General features: G+C 37.2%; 1 long non-coding RNA gene across 1 annotated transcript; it reads right to left on the bottom strand.

Annotated features, from left to right (window-relative positions):
- Nucleotides 1-1881: 1881 nt before the first annotated feature.
- LOC138924872 (uncharacterized) lies at nt 1882-4602 on the bottom strand. Its single transcript, XR_011440221.1, has 2 exons — nt 4305-4602; nt 1882-2412 (listed from the first exon to the last, which is right to left on the bottom strand). It is a non-coding gene; the product is annotated as an uncharacterized lncRNA (long non-coding RNA).
- Nucleotides 4603-7704: the final 3102 nt, after the last annotated feature.

Below are 7704 nucleotides of genomic sequence, written 5' to 3'. Positions count from 1 at the left end.
CATAACACCAAACTGGAAGTGGGGCCAGATTCCCTAAATTCTTACTACCTTTTTGTCTTCGTGGTGATGGAAGTGAACTTCTGTGGGAGATAGACATCTCTCTCTCTATATCTCTCTACACACACATATATAGTAAGAAGGAAATCAGCTTTGGAACCAGAAAGCAAGTAGCCAAGAGGTTTTGCTCCCAACATGAACAGTAAATAGTTTGACAGAAGAAAAGGAATTGCTGTCCTTGGACTGTTTCCTCCTCCTGGGAAAGGGCTGAATGGGAAGATGGTTAGAACATTCTATGATATTTACTCCAAGTTGATTTTGTTCTTGCCATGTTCTTTAAAAACTTGGGTCTTACTATCTAACCCACCTAGTCAGTTTAAAAGGTCTTTCAATAATTCCAAAGTACGCAGAGCGCCTTCGAGTACAGCGGCTAACAGGGAGATCGCTTGTCTTCAGAGAAACGGGCCTGCCTCTGCTGAAGTCCTGACATAAACGAACGCCCTCCCGTAATCTTCCCATGAGATGAAGAGGGAACAAGAGACTAAGTCTCTTTCCAAGGCTGCACACGTTGACAGAGCCAGACCACAAGGCCGTTCTTTTTCTACTACGCTGTGTAGGTAACACCAACGGGTGTAAATGGGCTTATATTCTCACACTCAAGTAGAGTCAGGCTTGAACAACGCCCACATTGTGAACCTGACTATGGGGGGGGGAGGCAGCTAAAGATGCACCCCATCCTGTTTCCTTCACTCTGAATCACATGTTGAAAATGAAAATAGCTCTTTTTTAGAGGCACCGCAAATCTAAGTAGTATCATTTTATGCGGGAGAGGCAGATTACGGGCGTGTCCAGATTTCAGAGAGGCTCATTGGAAATTCAAGCTGGATGCAAAGGAGAAGGAAACACAGGGAAAAACCAGGTGTTCATGAAGCCAGGCCCCAAGTACTCTGGGGAAGAGGAGAAGCCTGCCTCCTGCTGGCAACAGTTCTCTTGCCCTTGCCTGGACCCTTCCAGTCCCAAAAAAGTCTGGAACTCCTAATGTTACCTGTTGGATTTTTGGACCTTGAAAAAAATTATGAAATAGTACTTTCTTGTAAATTGAAATCTGCCTCGTCATAACCTCTACGTCAAGGTCATTATTCTGCCCTCTGGTGTTACGTGGGATAAAAATAGTCTGCCTCACAAATGACCCCACTTCAGATGTGGGAAGACGACCATTGTGTCCCTCCTAGGCCTCTTCTTACGCTAATCTTCAGTTCTATCTCTTAATATGGGTTAGAAAACTAAGGTCAAATCTTTAGCCCAAAATGCTGATAGAAACAGATAATTCAAAGTTGGAAAGGATACCCAGTTTCAACATTCTCTAAAACAAAAGCCTGCACCTTTCTTTTCCATGCCATCCAACCTACAAACACTTCTAGGATGATGGATTTTGGTGTTCATTAATCAACGTCACTGCAAGCGTAGAGAGAAACTGGGAAAATGATTTGGGCTCATCCTCATTAGACAGAATTTGGATTCCAAATAGTGATGTGCAAGTCAACCAATTTGATATTCAAATATTAAATCACTTAGAGTGAACTGAGAAAATATATAAAAAATAAGATTTTAAAACGGAGGTCTAGAAATAACTGTGTTTTTTTTCTTTGAGAAAGATTAGCCCTGAGCTAACATCTGTGCCCATCTTCCTCTACTTTATATGTGGGACGCCTACCACAGCGTGGCTTGTCAAGCGGTGCCGTGTCCGCACCCGGGATGCGAACCAGTGAACCCTGAGCCACTGAAGCAGAGCGTGAACTTAAGCGCTACACCACCGGGCCAGCCCCTAGAAATAACCTTTTGTGAGCAGAGGAGTAACATGACTTATCAAAAAATGAGGTATAATTTTCATTCAATAAAGGAACACTGTTTTATATTTGAAGAATATTAAACATTTGAAGATAAATTACTTAAAACATTCAAAATAAAAAGTATGTCTAACTCTCTTAAGAGGGGAAATATTTAACAGATAAAATTTTCTTTTAAAGACAATCCATTTTTTCATGCAACTGTTACATATGGTAATGAAAACGACATCTTAAAATAAATGTTCAGTATGTAGATTTAAAGGTAGCTTCCAAACATTCTGGCTGCCCCAAATCTTTATTTTTATACAAAAGATGAAACTATTTATGTCAGTCCCACATGTAACTTTTTCTTATTGAGCTGTATATTTTTGAAGAATGATCAATGTTTAAAACTTTTTTCACTACAAATGAGTATCAATAGGGCCGATCCTTGAAGAATCAGGCAGACTCAGCCGTTTGTTGACAACACACCACCCTTGAAACTTGACGCATTCTTCCAAAACGTTTAAAGAGCACTCATGTATGATTACTAAAATTATCTTCAGTATATACTAGAGAATAGACTGGCCTGGAAGAGAAACATCAGGTGTTAGTTATAAAAATCAAATTATGTGGTCAAAATGTCACCTAAACACAAATGCAAATGACCAAACATGTGTTTCAGAGCATGCTTATGAAAATTAGAGACCAGCGCTGACTCACAGTGGAAAATTTTGTTTTCATCAGCTAGTAACCAATTATTACTGTTTAAAGAAACTACCACTTTTGGCATAAATAGGGCCAGTTTTATTTCACCTTCTCCAACAAAAATGTCAAAATACATTTTTGGTGTGGTGGACGCCTATCCGGTTTTGGAAATAAAAACTAAGATAAACCTCATGAAGAATGAAAAACTAGTTTTGATATATAGTAGATTACTAAAGTATTTTGGCACGTGTCAACTGGTGATCATAAGCTATTAGACTATGCAGTAATCTGGGTTTTCAATAGATAGGAAATTATGACAATGAAGACTATTATTGTGAATTTCATGATATTTTTCAAGAAGTCATTTAAACGATTGAGGGAAAACTGTATGGCAAACATCTGGGAATGATTAGCTTCGTAAACTGAATACTGAATCCTTATGATAAAGAAATACCCCTTAAAATCCTGTCAGGTCATAGTATTTACACACTAAGATGACTGGATTAAAAATAACTTTGAGTCGATGCACAGAATTGATAATGTACATAGTTGCCGTTAGAGGTTTTTATGCATACCAACTGAAGTGGAAATCCAAGATCTAGCAAAAATATCCCCAGGAAAGAGCTGAGGTGGGAAAAGCATCTTCACTGTTTTACCCTTGGGAACAGCTCCCGCTCCCCGAGTTCTGCTCTGATAATCACTGTGCGATAATGTGGTTTCTGAGCTAGAACACTGGGTGATACAGGAAGAAGTAAACCAACACCTCTGGTCAACGCGGGAGTTCGTTACCTCACGATTAACTTCTGTGGACTTCACCAGAACCCTAGGATTTCATTCCAGTGAGTACTGGACAAAGGGAAGTCTAGGATAACTGGTAGTTCACTAACATCAGAAATAACTTGCCGTATTTACTAAAGTACATATCCCTGGCCTCTCCCTAGACATTTCAAAATCAGAATATCTAAACATGAGGCCTAAAATTGGTATTCTTCACAAGCTCCCCAGGTGATTCTCATGCACAGTAAGTTTGAGAATTACCTGATGAGAGGAGAACTCCGACTCTGGTGAGTTCTCGCAGCTATCGCAATCCACACTGAGCTTTTTATGCATCGAATTTAATGATCAGTTTTCTTTTTAAGCAAGCAATAGGATTATTGCTTTATCTAATTTTGTGATCACCATTGTAACAGAAAACAGGAGACTGCACAGTAACGCAATGTATAATTTCAGGCTAAACATTCACCTCAACGCTTGTCAAAAACTCTCTTCCTTTGCATGTAGAACATTCATACATAAATACATCTGGTGAATATATATATGATTTACTATTTGTTTTGCTTTACTCATGTTTCATATGCCTATCCCTAAAGTTAAAAAAAAGTTGAATTGCCTTCTGTAACCTTATTTAAATTTCCTTCCCAAGACATAGGAGCAATTTTAAGTAAACCTTATCTATGACTCAGAAGAGCACCTTTTACACTCTGTCAATGCTTTAAGTATATACTTTTTAGCCCTGATGACATCATATTCCTCAACTTCAGATCAAGTAAAGGGTTTCAACAACTTAAAGAGCTGGAAAGAGGCCCAGGAGTTATCAAATCCAACTTTTTCCTCAAAAAGGCAACAGCAATTCTGACGGTCATCCAGTTTGTGCTTGAGTGCTTTCACTGATGGACTCTTCACCTCCTGAAGCAGGTAGTACTGTGGGGCAGCACCTTAACCTATGGAACCAAAATGTCTCACTCAACTGCCACCTGCTGGTTTCAGACTCACCCTCTTCCTCATTTAAGTCCTTCCTGTTGGACAGCAGCTGTCGTGTCTCCCCTCAGTTGTCTCTTCTCCAACGTCTCCATCTCACCAATTCTAAGACACATTCTTTCCAGGACATCTTTGAAATTGGTATGCATTTGTAACCAGCAGATGGCCGTCGTCCAACTGAGTTATTTTTTCCTTAGTGGTACACAAAATAATGGTGTAACTTACAATTGTTGGCAATTATGTCTGTTGAAATACAGGTATTATCCCACATCCTTTAACATGTTTTCAGTAAACGACAGAAACATTCAAGATTATCCAGTTCAACTCCTTACCTTATATACAGAACACTATCCAGCCAGTCTCTCCTTGGTTGTGTTTCACGAAGCTGAATGTAATGCCTTAAAAGCAATGCATTTCAAAACCTTAACTACCTCAGTTACGTTTCAATATTGCACTGAAATCTGTCTCTGCTGGTCCTAGCTCTGCTCTTCAGTCACATAAATGAATGTCTTTCATTGGTAGCTCTTGAATTTGATAAAGACAGATACCATGCTCCAAAGTCCCTTCTCTAATACTCAATATTCCTTCCTGTTTTTTTTTTGTGTATTTTAAATTTAATGTAAAACGGGGATACTAAAACCTCCCTTATGATGCTGTGCTGAAGACAGGACACAATAATGCAGGTAAAACACTTAATACACTGCTTAGCAGCCAGAAGCCACAACACATCCTCTTCTCTTACCTTCCCCAGTCAATGCAGCTCTTAAAATACAGCAGACTTCCTACTTTGTTCTAAGCACTATACTGTTCTTAATGTAGCCAAAGATTACATTAGTATTTTTCGGCAAAAGAATCACAATTTACATTGATCTACATATGAACCACTCTTAAGCCATGATATAGTCCACCAACTTATAATTATTTAGTTCTAGCAACCAATGTGTAAACTAAATGATTATGCTGATTCAATGTGTCCTACTTGAAGCAATTCAACACACAAAATTACTGGGTTAGAATCAGATCCCAATTTTTATTTTCATTGTGTTCACTTGCTTCATCTCCTAGACTTATCATTATTCATGGTATGGTCTAATTCATTGGTAATGCTAGTGGCAAGCATGAGAGCGCCCTGTGACATCCTATTAGGATCCAGTTTTTACAAAGACACTGAGATACGTCTGGCTGATCTCATTCTCCAGACCTGTCTTAACGGACTCAGTTAGTGGGTATTTCTAGATCTTCTTTAATAACTACACAAACCATGGTGAAGAGAACATTAAATATGGACACCCCCAGTGTTTACAGACATGCATGTTTAGGTTTTCTGTAACTTTTTTTTGTAAAATTGATGCTATTAAATTAATCTAAGTTAAGTAAAATGAGTCCTTCTTTGTAGCCATGCTCAGATGCCACACACACTTTAAGAGGAATGGGTATAAGAGAATGGAAGATCTATGATTTTTGAATGGAGGAGAATTCAGGGGAAGGATCAAATAAACGGGGCAGAGTGAGAAAAATCTGAATGTTTTGAAAGTTAACTGAAAATGCTTTCAAAGATTCTTGAAAATGAAATTACAGCAAAAAATAGTAAATTATTTCAAAGCTCAAAGCTTCAACATTTTATTTTCAAACTGAAATATCAATTTATACCATTCAACCAACATGGATTAATCAAGCACCTACTGGGTCCCAAGTTCAGTGGCAAAAGGAAAAGACCAGTCAGTCAAGTGGTGGCTTTATACACACTCTAAAGAATTCAAGCGAACTTTCCATTCTTAATTAAAATTTGTTTTATCTAAGGAAAGCTGTGCAGTGAAAAATCCCTGAACATGGAGTTTTATCACATAAGTTATAGTGTCACCACAATAAGCATAGAATATATATTTGAAACTAAATAGTTTAAAGGACTTCCCTTTGCAACTAATAGTTTTTGTTTCCAGAAAGCCAATTACATTAGAATCACAAAAATTATTTAACATAATGTATGCATCTATGTCACTATATAGTGACATATAGAAAAATTAACAGAATTAAACCTAAGAAAGAAAACCTGAAATATTAGTTTAGGTCAATTTCTGTACATGTATAACCACAAGTTATAAAACCAAGGAATATAACAGTGTGTTCTATTAAAAAGTTTAATATAGTACTTTAAAGATTTCAAGTAGAATTTTAAAATTTGGATTTAAAATCAGGAGTATGGCAATTTCTACTATTAACAAGGTATAAAAAGTTGGTTTACATGCAAGAGTTTTCTCATTTTGATGACTCAGAAGAACTCAGAAGACTGAAAAAGTGTGCACTTAAAATTTTGTACATGGCAGTTAGAACAAACAGCCAGAGCCAAGACCACAACCCACGTGACCCGAGCCTTCTTCCTGAGCCCCTGCTACGGCACCACCACCACCACGTGTCCGATGACACCTTCTACGTCCCTACACACGAGAGCAAAGATCGCCTTCCATTTTCTTTTTATCTTCCACCTGCTTCTCATGGTTATGTAGAAAAAGTTACACTTTATAAAGTAAGTTATTATGAAAAAATGTAGTCTGTTTAAGAAATTGATTTCTAGGATTTGACTCAATGTCAAATATGCTGTGTGTTCCGGGAAGGTTTCATGCACAGCAGTTAAAACTATAATTACCTAAGTGTCATCTTTCCTGCAGAGGAGATGCTTTGGCTTAAACCTGAAAGATTAAAAAGTCCTGACATTTTTATGTCAGTTTCTCATATCGCAAAATACATAGAAAAAGGTAAATCTTACATCATTTTATATTCCTGATACACAAACACAGCAATATCATAAATGTTTCATTTTCAAACATGATTTGATTTGGTAACTGTCAACAAACTTACACTCATCATAGAAAAATAGGTTAAAAATGAAAATTTAAAGAATCAAACTCACTTTTTTTTTCCTACCTCTAGTTCTGCTTTCATAATTTCAGTCTGCAGACATTTCTGAGACAGTATCTGTCTTGAGATGGAAAACAACCCATGAGCTTGTAAATGGGAGCTATCGAGGCTGACACACTGAAGGTACAGTCTGCATCAACCCTCTGGCTTACCTTAATCTGCGTACTACTTCTTGAAGACAAATCTCAAAGGTCTATCAAGAAATTTATCACAAAAGTATTTTGATTGGGTTCCAAAAGTATTCAGGAAGTTTTATTTCTAATGCTGCCATAATCTACTTTAAAAAGTTTTCTCTGTTCTGAACTTGGTTATTAATACTAAGAAATGTCTACATTTTTATTCTACAAGTGAAATAGTATATGGTTCCATTAAATTACTTGTCAAAAGCTGAAAAAAACCCTGTATTTTAAATTGTTTAGTCACACCATTCAATTAGATACTTGTACAGGATTAGGTTTTTCCTCTATTTCTCATGTTGAAGAAATAATTTCACAATTCC

This window comes from Equus caballus, chromosome 6 (genome assembly GCF_041296265.1).
Source record: "Equus caballus isolate H_3958 breed thoroughbred chromosome 6, TB-T2T, whole genome shotgun sequence".
Classification (NCBI taxonomy): domain Eukaryota; kingdom Metazoa; phylum Chordata; class Mammalia; order Perissodactyla; family Equidae; genus Equus; species Equus caballus.
The sequence above is the reverse complement of the archived record's forward strand: the minus strand, read 5'-3'. Positions and strand labels throughout refer to the sequence as shown.